The following is a 15,569-nucleotide window of genomic DNA, read 5'->3' as shown; positions in this document are numbered from 1 at the left end:
AGAATGTGCGTGGAATGGGTGAGAAGTGAACTTTGTCATTGCCTCAATAGCCCATGTGGTTGCTCTGAAGTGAAAGAATTGCTTCTTGAAAATAAATAAATACATTTATGCAATGCTAACAGTAATTGCAAACTATCAGTTGAAATATGCAAATACTTTTTAAAATTAAGAATAAGTTTTATACTCTCCCTCCTTTAGAAAATAAGGCATAAGTGTCGAAGTCATTTTTGTATTTTGTAATTAACACAAGAGAAAACGAGTAACAGATAAACAATACATGCACTCCCTCTGGGCCTCAGTTTCTTTAGCTTCAAAATGGTGGTGTCTAGGACGGGGTGATGCTCTTTAAAGGGCTCTTCAGTTAATTATCTGTAGTGGATACTGTGGTATCCAGCCAGATACTCCCTTCAAGACTGACACAGTCATTCCTTACGTGGCCTGGAGTCTTGGCTACTGATGGCTTACAGCTGAGTCCCTCCCAGAAACTACCTTTGGCCCAAGTTTACATCCCTTTTCTAGGGGCTGCTCACAACCATTGACTAGCTGAGTCAAAGGTATTAAGGCCCAAGCCTCATGCCTCAATCAAGAAAACCCTAAGAGGCCATCCTCTTTCAGGTTGGCCAGGAGTTCTATTGCAACTGCGTCACAGTCCAGCATCTCCTTCTGCCTGGTCCTGCTCCCCTTACCCCTAAGAGGTTATGTCCACAAGAGCACTCCCAAGTAAATTTCCCCCACACAGACCTGAGTTTCAGAGTCTGTTTCCTGGGAAGTGACCTACGATGTATCTGTGATTCCATGGTCTGTCTCTGCAGGTCATCAGCTGAGACCCCACTGCACTTGTCTGACCCCCAAAGCCCAACTTTCATGGCTCAGGTGCAAAGGAGTAGCAGCCAGAAAGGAGGTGGCTCTCTTTTGAATCCAAGAGTACTGAGGCCAATAAAGCTGAGAAAACCATGCTCAGAGCAAGCTGACAGCCCACATTCCTCAAGGGTCAGATTATTTTCACCGTCCCGCACAGTAGTTAAAACCGTCATCCACAGTTGTGAACTCAGAAGAGTTGTTAGCAAAACTACCCAGAAATGACATAGGCAACAACATTCCCACGTAATAATCGATATAGTAGCCAGAGTGAGCTTTTGAAACAAAAGTCAGGTCATGTCACCCCCAAACTCAAAACCCTCCCATGGGAAGCCATTCTTGCCATCTCACTCAGAATATAATCCCAAATTCCTACCTTGGACTCCAAGACTTAACATGCTGCTGGCTGCCTCTCTGACGTCCTATCCTGCCACCCTTTCCCTTATTCGCTCTGCAACAGCTAACACCGGACCCCCTCGCTATTTCCAGAACATTTCAAGCCCACTCCTACCCCAAGGCCTCTGCCTTTGAAATTCCTCCTGCCTGAAGCTCTCTTCCCCAAGAGAGCCACAGGGTTCCACCCTTACTTCCTTCAGGGCTCTTAGCAAATGTCATCTTATTAAGGATGCTTTCCTGTCTAATCCATAGAAGGGTCTTCAAAATCCACAAAATCTTACCTCCAGACATACAAAATCTTCCCAAGAAACACCTAGGCACTTGTATAGACTTACAGAAAATACTTTTCAGGGCCTCACGTTCCACCTGCATTCTTCCCTGAACTTTGTTCAACTTCAGTCTGACTAGGATCAAGTATCTTACAAGTTCCCTCTACTCACCTCCTCTTTCATAATAGATCCTTCTCCCACTTTACAGGAGAAATACTTACCACTCCCTCATCCCAAATCTTGTAATGATGCATTGTCCCTGCAAAACCTCCAGGGTGCCAGGCAAATGTTTATTTGAAATGTTTAGGTTGCATGTAAGAAAGCGCATGACATGAATGACTAAATAAAATATCTTCTCGCAGTTCTAGTAGTTTCTAATGCATTGCTTTCAACAAAACGGAAGGAGTTTCTAATAGAGTTATTCACTATAGATATCTAAAAATAATTTTTGATGAAAGATCACCAAGTGATTTTTGCATTTAACCGAGAAGGAATTCAGAGAATTGAGTGACATTGCTCTAACAGAACCTTTCCACTCTTATCTACTTATGTATGCAGATAAGATTTCTTAGCATTTACATCTATAAAAGTTAAAAATAGTAACAGAATTGATGTTGAATCTTGTATCATTCAGGCAATAAGTCATATTCAGCCATGAACTAATTGTGATTTTAAAAGAAGGACCAAGTCTATTTCATAGCAATATGTATTTACCATAAAAAATTTTGCTTTTTGTGTTATAATAAAGTGTTAATATTTCTAAGCATTAAAATACGTTATGTTAAGATAAAATTCTGAGATGGAAATTCAGGTTCAAGGACAAAAATAAATGATGTAATATTTCCAAAAGTTAAAGATGAGCTTGTTTATGTAGTTTTAAAATGGATGATGGTAGACATCAAATCAATATGGTATTTAGATTCCATTAGATACATTTCAAAAGTGATATAATGGTTTGATTTTTTTCAACAAAAGCAATACTTTTCACAATATGCAGGCCTAGTGGTTGAGCTCTGCATGCTCTGCTTCAGCAGCCCAGGTTCGGTTCCCAGGCATGGACTTACACCACTTGTCTATCAGCAGCCATGCTGTGATGGCAGCTCATATACAAAATAGAGGAAGATTGGCAACTGGTGTTAGCTCAGGGCAAATCTTCCTCAGCAAAAAGAAAAAAGAAAATTAACTCAAAATAAACTATAGACTCAAATGTAAAATGCAAAAGTGGTAGAAGAAGACATAGGAGGAAATCTAGGTGATCTTGGATTTGGCAATGAGTTTTTAGATATATCACCAAAAGCATGGTCTATGGAAGAAAAAAATGAGAAATTGGACTTTATTAAAGTTAAAAACATCTGTGAAACACACTAAGAATATCAAAAGACAAGACATAGACTGGAAGAAAATATTTGCAAAACACATTTTTGATAAAGGACTTATGCAAACACACAAAGAACTCTTAAAATTGAGCAATAAGAATAAAAACAAACCTAATTTAAAAATGAGAGGGGGGATCAGCCCTATGGCCTCGTGGTTAAGTTCATGTGCTCTGCTTCAGTGGCCCAGGGTTTCACTGGTTGGGATCCTGGGCGTGGACATGGCACCACTCATCAGGCCACATTGAGGCAGCGTCCCACATGCCACAGCTAGAAGGACCCACAACTAAAACATACAACAATGTAGTGGGGGGATTGGTGGAGAAAAAGCAGAAAAAAAAAAAAAGATTGGCAACAGTTGTTAGCTCAGGTGCCAATCTTTAAAAAAATAAAAATTAAAAAAATTAAAAATGAGGGGCCAGCACCATGGCCAAGCGGTTAAGTTCACTTGCTCTGCTTCTGCAGCCGGGGGGTTGCCAGTTCAGACCCTGGTCTTGGACCTAGCACCGCTCGTCAGACCATGCTGTGGCAGCATCCTGTGTAGAAGAACTAGAATGACCTACTTCTTCAACCAGGATATACAACTGTGTACTGGGGCTTTGGGGAGAGAAAAAAAAAAAGAGAAAGATTGGCAACAGATCTTAGCTCAAGGCCAATCTTTCTCACCTAAAAATGGGCAAAAGACTAGAATAGACACCTCATCAAGTTGTTCTATAGATGACAAATAAGCAAATGAAAATATGCTAAGCAACAACCATTGTTCGGTAATTACAAATTAAAACAAGATACAACTACACACATTAAAATGGCTAAAATTTTTTTTTAAAGCTGAAATGATTGCTGATGAGAGCAACAAGAACTCTCATTCATTGCTGCTAGGAACGCAAAATGGTGCAGTCATTTTGAAAGACAGTTTGGCACTTTCTTACGAAACCAAACATAGTCTTACCAAACAATCTAGAAGTCACACTCCTAGATATTTACCAAATTCATTTGAAAACTTACATCCACACAAACATGGGCATGTGAATGTTTACAGCAGCTTTATTTAGAATCACCCAAAAGTGTAAGCCACCAGGATGTTCTTCAATAGGTGAATGTATAAACAAAGTTTGTATATCCATACAATGGAATATTATTCTGTAATAAAAAGAAATGAACTATCAAACCACAAAAAGACATGCACAAATCTTAAATGCATATTGTTATGTAAAAGAAATCAGTCTGGAAAAGGCAAATCTATAGCACGGTAAGAAGATCAGTGGTTGCCAAGAGTTTAGGGTAGGAGAAGAAGGATTGATACATGATGCCCAGGAGACATTTTTTAGGGTGGTGAAACTATTCTCTATGATACTGTAATTGTGGATACATGACCACGGATTTATCAAAACCCATAGAACTTAACAGCATGAAGAATGAGCCTTAATATATGCAAACATTAAAAACATTTAGGAGGTTGGGGACACCAGAATGGAATTCAGAATGTGATGAAACAATCTAACTGTATTATGAATGTATGAAATGATCTCACTGAAGGGGGTATGGGAAAAAGTTGTTGTCCGAAGTAACTTTGGAAATGAGTGTAACCTCTAAGACTAAAGGCAAAAGAAATTGCATATAAGCACTGGACTCTAGTTGATAAAGTTGCTTCCCACAAGGGTGCAGGTTGACAATTCTGATACTGTTATACATGTATACTGGGATTGAACAATTAAGTAAACGGATGGCAGATGGTGGGAGTCAGGTTTTTCACTGTTCTGGTGGGAGGTTACAGACAAGCAAGGGGAAGAGGCTAGGAGGATCCATGTGGTAATGGATTGGAGTAGGAGATACCAGTATGAATTCATGTTTAGCTTAATATGGACATATATGGTTATGTATAGAATTGTTTATTGGTATGTTTATATACACTAGTTAGTACGCACTCATTTATTTCCTTGCATATATTTCAGCTAAGAGGAGCAATGATACACAAAGGCAACAAGCACACTCAGTGTCTAGCACAAGCTTGCTTTCTTTTTTTTTTAATTAAAGTATAATCGACAAAATTGTGAGATATTTAAAGTGTACAATGTGATGATTTTATATATGTATACATTGTGAAAGTGTGCCCCCCACACTCAGTTAATTAACACATCCATCACATCACATATTTTATTCACTTTTTTTTTCGGTGAGAACATTTAAGTTCTACTCTCCAAGCAAATTTCAAATATGCAATACAGTGCTATCAACTATAGTCACCATGCTATATATTAGATCCTCCGACCTTATTCATCTTATAACTGAAAATTTGTACCCTTTTACCAACCTCTCCCTATTTCCCCCAGCCCCTGGAAACCACTGTTCTTCTCTCTGTTTCTGTGAGTTCCACTTTTTTTGTTTTTTTTAGATTCCACATATGAGTGAAAGCATGCAGCATTTGTCTTTCTCTGTCTGGCTTATTTCACTTAGCATAATGCCCTCCGGTTTTATCCGTGTTGTCACAAATGGCAGGATTTCCTTCTTTTTTAAGGCTGAATAACATTCCATTGTATATATATACACCATATTTTCTTTATCCATTCATCCATTGATGGACACTTAAGTTAGCTATTGTGAATAACACTGCAATGAACATGGGAGTGCAGATATCTCTTCAAGATGGTGATTTCATTTTCTTTGGATATATACCCAGGAATGAGACTGCTGGATTGTATGGTAGCTCTATTTTTAATTTCTTGAGAAACCTCCATAATGTTTTCCACAGTGGCTGTACGAATTTACATTCCCACCAACAGAGTACAAGTGTTGCCTTTTCTCCACATCATTTCCGGCATTTGTTATCTCTTGGTTTTTTCTTTTTGCTTTTTCTCCCCAAACCGCCCCCCGCCCAGTACACAGTTGTATATTTTTTTTAGTTGTGGGTCCTTCTAGTTGTGGTATGTGGGATGCCGCCTCAACATGGTCTAATGAGCGGTGTCATGTCCACGCCCAGGATCCGACCCGGGGCCGCCGAAGCAGAGTGTGTGAACTTAACCACTCAGCCACGGGACCAGCCCCATCTCTTGTCTTTTTGATAACAGACATTCTAACAGGTGCGAAGTGATATCTTATTGTGGTTTTCATTTGCATTTCCCTGATGATTAGTGATACTAAACACTTTTTCATGTACCTGTTGTCCATTTGTATGTATTCTTTGGAAAAATGTCTATTCAGGTCCTTTGCCCATTTTTTAATTGAGTTATTTGATTATTGAAGTCCCCTGTTACTATTATTATTATTTTCTTTTTGAGGAAGATCAGCCCTGAGCTAACATCTGCTGCCAATCCTCCTCTTTTTGCTGAGGAAGACTGGCCCTGAGCTAGCATCCATGCCCATCTTCCTCTATTTTATATGTGGGCCACCTGCCACAGCATGGCTTGATGAGCGGTGCCATGTCTGCACCCAGGATCCGAACCGGCAGACCCCGGGCCACCAAAGCAGAACTTATGAACTTAGCTGCTGCACCACAGGGCCAGCTGCGCCCCCCCCCCCCCATTATTATTATACTGCCATCTGTTTCTCCCTTCAGATCTATTAATATCTGCCTTATGTATTTAGGTGCTCCTACATTGGGTGCATAAGTATTTACAAATGTTATAGCCTCTTGATGAATTGTTCATCATTATATTACTGACCTTCTTTGTCTCTTGTCACAGTCTCTGTCTTAAAGTCTATTTTGTCTGATACAAGTATAGCTACCCCGGCTTTCTTTTGGTTTCCATTTGCAGGAAATATCATTTTCCACTCCATCACTTTGTCTTTACAGCTGAAATGAGTCTCTTGTAAGCAGCACATAGTTGGGTCTTGTTTTTTATCCATTTAGTTTTTACGCATTTATCCAATTTAGTCCATTTACATTTAAACTAATTATGGATAGGTACGGACTTACTATTGCCATTTTGTTGATTGTTTTTCTGGTTGTTAGAGCTTAGTTTGTAACACCTTTCTCTAACAAATGGACCAGAGCTCCTTAGAGAAATGGCTAATTCTAAGACTGGAGCAGAAAATACGTAAGATAAACTTGGAGCATTTTGTAGCACCAGAAAGTAAGAAAACACTTTTAAAAAATGATGAGGATATGTCAAAGGGACACGGGAGCCAACTAAAAGAGTTCCCAATGGCCAAAGCTGAAATAACTTGAGCAACAAAATAAAACAGTACTGGATTATAACCTAATGTACAAAATAAATATCCATGAGTCCATACTAATATAAATAAATGATTGAATAAATAAATGGGGAGAAGAGACATATTTCCTGTGCAGAAGAATTTAGTAACAATAACGTAGGTACTCCACTCTCAAAGGGGCAGAGCATCACTCACCACTCCTCACGTGTGAGCTGCACATAATGCTTTCTTCCCAAGAGTACAGTGTGGAAAGTGGAGAAAAAGAGTGACGTTACAGTGGGGAAACCTGACAAACACGACCTCAGTCAGGTGATCAAGGTCAACATCAACAGTGATAAGTCATGTTGATAGCATGCACCCTTGATATGATTTGATGAAAATATTACTTCAACTCACAGTTTTCCTCCCCAAAACTTATAACCCCAGTGTAATTATGAGAAAAGAATCAGACAAATCCCAGTTGAGGAACATTCTACAATATACCTGGTCAGCACTCCTCAAAACAGTCAAAGTCATCAAAAAAAGGGAATGTATGAGAGACTGTCACAGCCAAGAGGAGGATAAGGTCACATGACGACTAAAGGTAATGTGGGGGCTGTCCCAGTGGCACAGTGGTTAAGTCTGCATGTTCTGCTTTGACAGCCCAAGGTTTCCCAGTTTGGATCCCAGGCACAGACCTAGACACCACTTATCAAGCCATGCTGTGGTGGAGTCCCACATAGAAGAACTAGAAGGACTTACAACTAGGACATACAACTACGTACTGGGGCCTTGGGGAGAAAAAAGAAAAAGAGGAAGATTGGCAATAGATGCTAGCTCAGGGCCAACCCTCCTCACCAAAAAGCATACCTTAAAATAAATAAATGAATAAATAGATAAATAAAGGTAATGTGGTCCTGGATGGCATCTTGGAACAGAAAAAGGATATAAGGTAAAAACTAAGAAAATATAAGTGAAGTATGGACTTCAGTTAATAATAAAGTATCAACATTGGTTCATTAATTGTAACAAATGTACCATATTAATGTAAGATATTAATAAAAGGGAAAACTGGGCATGGGGTATATGGGAACTCTCTGTACTATCTTCACAATTTTTCAATAAATTGAAAACTATTCTAAAAAATAAAGTCTATAATCTTACCACAATAAAAAGCTCAGGTCCAGATGGCTCCACTGGTGAATTCTATTAAATATTTAAAGAAGAAATAATACTAATCCTTCACAAACTCTTGCTGAAAATAGAGCGGAGGGACCATTTCCCAACTTATTCTGTGAGGTCAGTTTAATCTTCACACCAAAGCCAGACAAAGACATCACAATCAAAGAACACTAGAGATCAATATCCTTCCTACATACAAAAACAGAATCTGGAAACAAATATTAGCAAACAAAACCCAAAAACATACAAAAAGGATCATACACCATGATCAACTGAGATTTATTCTAGGGGGACATTAAAATCAATTAATGTAATGCATCACATTAATAGAATAAAGAATAAAAACCATATGAAAATCTCCATAGTCACAGAAAAACCATTTGACAAGACGCATTTATGTTGGGGAAAAAAAAATCCTCTCAGCAAACAGGAATAGAAGGGAACTTCATCCACAAAAGAAACCTTACAGCTAACATTATGCTTAATGTTGAAAGACTGAACGCTTTTCTCCTAAGAGAAGGATGTCTACTCTTGTCATATATTCAACTTTGCACTAGAGGTTCTAACCAGTGCAATCAGACAAAGAGAAGGAGAACGACGGAGGAGGAAGGAAGGGGGTAGGGGTGGCGGGAGGGAAGAGAAAGAAATTAAAGCTGTGTAGCTTGGAAAGGAAAAAGTAAAACTGTCTTTTTTTTTCACAAACATAATCCTATAAGCAGAAAATCCTGAGGGATACACACACACACACACACACACAGACAATCTACCAACTCTAATAAACAACTTCAGCAGGGTCACAGGATACAAGGTCAATATACAAAAATCTATTGTATTTCTATATATTAGCAACAAACAATCTGAAATAAAACGATAGTTACATTCACACTAGAATAAAAAAAGAATAAAATATTTAGGAACAAACTTAGCAAAAAAAATTCAAGACACATAAACTAAAAACCATGAAATTTTGCAGAGAGAAGTTAAAGAATATCTAAATAAACAGAGAGCCATTACATGCTCATGGATTGGAAGACTCATCGTTATTAAGATGGCAACACTCTCCAACCTCATCTTAGATTCAGTGCAAACCCTAGCACAAATCCCACCAGACGTTTTTTTGCAGCAATTAACGAGCTGATTCTAAAATTCACATGGAAATGCAAAGAACCTAGAGTAGCCAAAACTATTTTGAAAAAGAAGAACAAAACTGAAGACTTACATCTGATTCCATTACTTACTACAAAGCTATAATAGCCAAGTGTGGCACTAGCACAAAGAGTATGGTACTAGTGTAAAGACAGGCATATAGACGAACGAAGGAGAATTAAGAGCCAAAGAAATAAATTCTTGCGCTTACAGTCAATTGATTTTCAACAAAAATGCCAAGGCAATTCAATAGGGAAAAGACAGTCTCTTCAACAAATGGTGCTGAGACAACTGGATATTGACATATAAAAAGATTAATTTAGACCCTACCTCACATCATACACAAAAATTAGGTAAAAAATGGATCCAAGACCTAAATATAAGAGCTTAAACTGTCAAACTTCTGAAAGAAAACATAAGAGAAAATCTACATGACCCTGAGGTGGGCAAAGATCTAGAAATCACACAGAAAATATGATCTATGAAAGAATTATTAAATTTGACTTTATAAAAATTAAAACCTCTTGTACTTAAAAAGACACCATTAAAAAAATGAAAAGACAAGCTCCAGTCTGGGAGAAAATATTTGCAAATCATATATCTGACAAAAGATTAGTATCCAGGATATATAAAGAACTTAAGGAACTAAATAAGAAGAAGACAAAAACCCAGTTTCTAAAATTAGGTGCAAGATTTAAATAGACATTTCACCAAAGAAAATATGCAAATGGCCAATAAGCCCTTGAAAAGATGTTCAACATTAGAGAAACACAGATTAAAACCAAAATGAGAAAGCACTTTACATCCACTAAAATAGATATAATCGAAAAGACAGATTGGGAACAAGGCAAAGCAAGTCTGTCAAGGATTTGGAGAAACTGGAACCTGCATACAAACACTCACCTGCTCTTAAGAGTGTGCAATGGTACCATCATTTTGGAAAATGTTCCATTTTGGAACCAGTTTGACAGTTTCTTAAAATGGTTTCTTTAAAAATTAACTATGGGGGCTGGCCCCGTGGCGCAGCGTTAAGTTCACACGTTCCGCTTTGCGGCCTGGGGTTTGCCGGTTCGGATCCCGGGTGCGGACATGGCACCGCTGGGCAAACCATGCTGTGGTAGGCGTCCCACATATAAAGTAGAGGAAGATGGGCGCGGATGTTAGCTCAGGGCCAGTCTTCCTCAGCAAAAAGAGGAGGATTGGCAGCAGATGTTAGCTCAGGGCTAATCTTCCTCAAAAATAAACAAAATAAAATAAAATAAAAATTAACTATGACCTAGCAATCCACACCCAGGTATCTATCTGCCCAAGACAAATGAAAACACATGTTCGTAGGAAGACACGTATAAGAATGTTCACAGCAGCATTATTCCTAATGGCCCAAAACTGAAAACGACCCAAACATCTATCAGCAGGCAAACGAATACACAAAATGTGTTATATTCATACAGCAGAATACTGTTCAGCAATAATAAGGAACAAACTACAGATAGTGCTACAGCGGAGATGAACCTCAGAAGCGTCACGCTAAGTGAAAAAGACCACCTACTGAGGATTCCATTTCTATAAAACGTCGAGGTAAGGGAACTCTGCAGAGCCAGAAAGCAAAATCGTGTTTGCCTGGGCCTGACGATTGACTGCAAACTAGTACAAAGAATCTTTTTGGGGTGACAGAAATGTTCAAAATTGGATTCTGATGATGGTTGTACAATTCTATAAATTTACTAAAAATTATTGAATTGTACACTGAAAATGGGTGAACTTATGATATGTAAATTATACTCCAATAAAGCTGTTAGACAACCACAGAAAAGCACCTCCTAAAAATTAAATCTGAAATAAAGCAAAGAAACCCTTTATCTTATTCGTATGCTTTAGTGGAATAAACACACACACAGATTATTCCCAAGTGACTTGAAAACTTGGTGATATTATTGTACATCCTTTAGTAGATTATCCCCGAAAATAAAAAAAAAACAAACACTTTAAAAAGCTTAAACTGTTTTCAGTAAGTATATTGTTAGAAATAGTGCTGGTATAGTTGTTTGAAGACGGCTATGTGTGCTGATAAAGCAAGTAAGTGATTACATTGGTGTAGATGAAATGAGAATTTTCAGTATGGAGGAAGGAGATACAAAAGTGTACAATCAATTAGGTTAAATTTAAAAAAACCATGGTCCTGAGATTGAATTGGAAGGAAAAGTATGAATTAATGATGTATTTTATCTTAAACTTTTTTTCCTAGCTTTGCCCACTAAAAATCCTAGTGAAAAACGACCTCGCCAGTTCTAACGAGCCTCCTAGCACCCAGGCTACGGTCTCTGAATACAATTTTCCACTGAAAAGACCAAGTACTCCCTGAAGAAATGACTGATGCCAGACGTGGTACAAAATGTACCAGATGAGCCAGGAAATGTTCATCATACCACAGAGAAAAGAAGCTACCAAAAAGTACTAGAGTCACGTCCAAAGAACAGAGGCGCCAAGTTGATTAGATTCCAATTGGCTAAAAGGGAACAGTTGAGCATCAAAGAGGACAATAACCACAATAAATTGAAACATCTCCACTACGTGTGAACCTCTGACTTTATAATGACACTAAAAAAACAAAACAAACTCAGTGGCTGCCTTGGGAAGATGCTGGGGAATCACCTCATTATTTTGAAAAATGGTAAATAAAGCAAAAGAATTAATTATTTATCTTGCCTTTCATATTTGAATTCGCCCCTATGATACCAAATGGTTTAAGAGAACAAGTTTATCTTAGGGAAGTATTCCAGGTAATAAAGGAAGGAGGAAAAATGAAATTGGAAAACCACCATTTTGCAATCCTAATGAAATAATGGATTTAGGCAATAATCATCAAAGCTTGCTAACATCAAGGAGAGAGAATCACACACTATGACACCCTACGGCAAGTCCACCACACCATCCATGATGCAACCTTGCTAAAAAAAGAACTGAACCTGAATCTGAATGAGTCTCTAAACCCAATTTACAGGAAACACAGGGAGAGAGGGACACATTAAATGATACTACAACAATGAAGTTGACAAAATCTAGATTTTTGGGAAATTCTAAAGACAAAGACCTATTTCTTCACTTAGAAAAAAAACAAACAAGAAAACCTGATATATAGGGCAGACCTATATATTAAACCAGACTTAAAAGACATCAACCAATCACAATGAATGGGCCCTAATAAAATCCTGATGCAAACAAACCATTAAAAATGTGTAAGTGTTTTAAGATTGCATTGTGGTGATGTTTGCACAACTGTTTAAATCTACTGAAAATCATACTGTACATTTACAATGGTGAAGTTTATAGTTTGTAATTTATATCTCCATAAAACTGGGAAAAAGTATGTCAGGCTATCAGGGAAATACAAACACCAATGAGTAATAAAGAATTATTGTTGATTTTTAAGGCATGATAATCATATTGTGGTTTTAAAAAAAAGAGACCTCATCTTTTAAGGATTAATACTGAAGTATTTACAGATACAGATAATTCAAAGCACTTGCTTCAAAATTCTCTGCTGTGGGGTGAATGAGGGCAATAGGTGCTCAAGCTGAGTAATAGGCACATAGCATCATTATACTATTCTACATTTGTGCCTGTTAGAAATGTTTCATAATAAAAAGAGTGAGGTATAAAAAGATGATTTGAAAAACAAAAAGAAAAAGAAACAGGAAGAAAAAGTCTTTTAATGAATCTGTTCTCTCTCCCTGAATTATTTAGCTTTTATCTTTTCGCCTTTGATACTAACACAAATGCCTTGTGAGAATAGAAGACACATAAATAATAACAGTATAACTCAGGTCCCATGTCTTCAAAACTATGTAAAGTGTGGAACTACTGCCTCCCATCCCAGGGATGTTGTGTCGAAAATGGAAACCAACCATCAGTACATGGACTTGACCCCACAAAAGGGAGCTGAACTGGTGAGCAATGATCTGAGCATGTTTTACTCATGGTTTACCCATCCCAGTGCCACACACAGACATCATATCATTTACTAGAGTCAAGCTGGTGAAGGAAGAACCCAGACCTACTAAATGACTCTTTTTAAAGTAAAATACTTTTTTTTTTTTGGTGAGGAAGATTGGCCCTGAGCTAACATCTGTGCCAATCTTCTTCTATTTTATTTATGGGACACCTCCACAGCATGGCTTGATTAGCAGTGGTGTAGGTTTGTGCCTAGAATCCGAACCCACTAACCTCGGTCCGCCAAAGCGGAGGGCGCCAACTTAACCACTACGCCACCAGACTGGCACAGTAAAATACTTTATATTATTTCACAAAAGTGAGAGCTTACACATCCATGAGTAATGTTACAGCAGGAAGATTCTGAGTAGAGGTGAGCTTTCCCCCCAAAATTTGGCAAAATAACCCTACGAAATCTAAAGCTGTCACCACAGCTCTGCGTAACAGTTGTTCATCGGTTCCTACAGTTTGTTTCATTCCAATTCCCCTTTTTTCTTAAATCCTGAATTATCTGTTCCAGAACCATCAGTTCCAGAGAATAGTATGGAGGATGCCGTTCCGTCTATAACAGTGTTAGCACGTTAAATCATCTTCACCTCTGGGGGCTGCATAAGGCAAGGCCTGTGTTGCATAAGGCGCACCTGTCAGGTGTGTAACAGGTTTTCCCGTATCTGCTCACCCCGCCATTTTGCTCCGCCCCTTCCAATGGGTTTTCCCATATCTGAGCAGGAGCATCCAGCCACATGTCCTGGACACCCAGCTCCAAAACGACTGTTTCCTCTGGACTTGTCTGACGGGCAGCATGTCATGGTGGTAAAGAACTTGGCCTTCCGGGTTAAACGGGTAGGCTGTGTTCAACAAGTGGGAGTAAGTTTTTGTCCTTTCTAATCCTCAGTCTCCTCATCAGAGAAACAGGAATAAAAAGACCCTCTTCCCAGGGTTGATGCAGAAATTAAATGACAAATGCAGGTAACACTTTTAGCACCCTGCCTGGCACATAAGACATTTTAACCAAAAACAGTTGCTATGATTGTCTTGAACACAAAGACGTGTGGGAGACTGAAATGGAGATGGACCTTGCAGCCTGTTTCTGGTAAAAAAAAAAAAAAAAAAAAAAAAATTAATAAATAAAGCGTTTGGGCTGCTGGATGACCTGGCAGGGCACACGTCTGATGAACAGATTTTTCCAGGGGTGGTTCTGCAATGGCGAGGATGTTTAAAAAGAGCGTCACAGGTCAGCTGCGGTTCTTGGGGCGCTCACAGCCACGCCCTGCCCTCCTCGGGAGCCGGCCCAGCGCGATGGGAAGAGCGGGGACTGGGAGTCAGACAGACCTGCCTCTGCATCCTTGAAAATGAAGACGGGCATACCCACCTCACCGAGAAGGCTGACAGAAACCCCTGCAGGCGGAACGGCGGAGGCCAGCGCTGACCGAGGCTGTCTCAGCTCTGCACGCTGTGCCGGGAGCGCACAGTCCCAGTGCTGTTGAGGTCTCGCAAGAATCCGGAAAAGGAGGCATCATTATCCCATTTCATCAGGGAGGAAAGAAGGGCCCAGCTGGGTCAAGGCACTGGCCCAAGCTTACATAACGGTTACGTGGAGGAGCCAGGATTTGACACTGAGTCTGAGAACAGATCCCAACCTCCCACCTCCTTTCTGCTGCCTGTCACTCAGCTGCCCACCCTAGACACAGAAAGCCCGAGACTGCGTGGATGAGGGACACCATTTCTTAGGTCTCTCCTAGTCCCTATGACTTCACGAATCCCTGTCACGGTTACGTCACAGAACAGGCAGCAGAGGCCGGGCTAATCTCCCTGCCTAGTTTTCCACCCACTCTCCTGGAAGGATTTAGCTCTATAGTACACAGTGGGCCCAAGTGGAAACTTTAGGGTCCCAGAAGATCAAGAGGGTATTTCTTTGGCATCCAAGGCTCAGCCCCTGGAAGGAGGTCTGTAGCAGTTCATCTAAAGTCCGTTCCTTCAGAAAATCAATTAACAGAAGGGCTGCTCTCAGCAGAGTCTCCCGAACTGAACGTGCAGAGAACTCACAAGTTTACTTTTCTAAGTAAGCGCTGTCTCGTTGCTTGAATTCTTTAAAGCTGAAGTTCTAGTCTCAAGAGCCCAGGGTTAACCTAAGTCCAGAAATCCTGTGGTACCTGACGCGCCTCACAGCTGCTAAGCTTTATAACTGTTGTCAGCCTGTTCACACACAAGCAGAGACAAGGTT

At 39.4% G+C, this 15,569-nt stretch overlaps 1 long non-coding RNA gene across 1 annotated transcript in view; it reads right to left on the bottom strand.

Moving 5' to 3' along the window:
* The window catches only part of LOC102148601 (uncharacterized), a 34,339-nt gene extending 19,226 nt beyond the window's left edge, over positions 1-15,113 (bottom strand). Inside the window, exon 1 of the long non-coding RNA XR_288633.4 lies at positions 14,718-15,113. This is a non-coding gene — a long non-coding RNA (uncharacterized lncRNA). The remainder of the gene's footprint in view (positions 1-14,717) is intronic.
* Positions 15,114-15,569: the final 456 nt, after the last annotated feature.

Source organism: Equus caballus, chromosome 17, assembly GCF_041296265.1.
Source record: "Equus caballus isolate H_3958 breed thoroughbred chromosome 17, TB-T2T, whole genome shotgun sequence".
In the NCBI taxonomy this organism is placed as follows: domain Eukaryota; kingdom Metazoa; phylum Chordata; class Mammalia; order Perissodactyla; family Equidae; genus Equus; species Equus caballus.
This window is presented reverse-complemented; position numbering and strand designations above follow the sequence as displayed.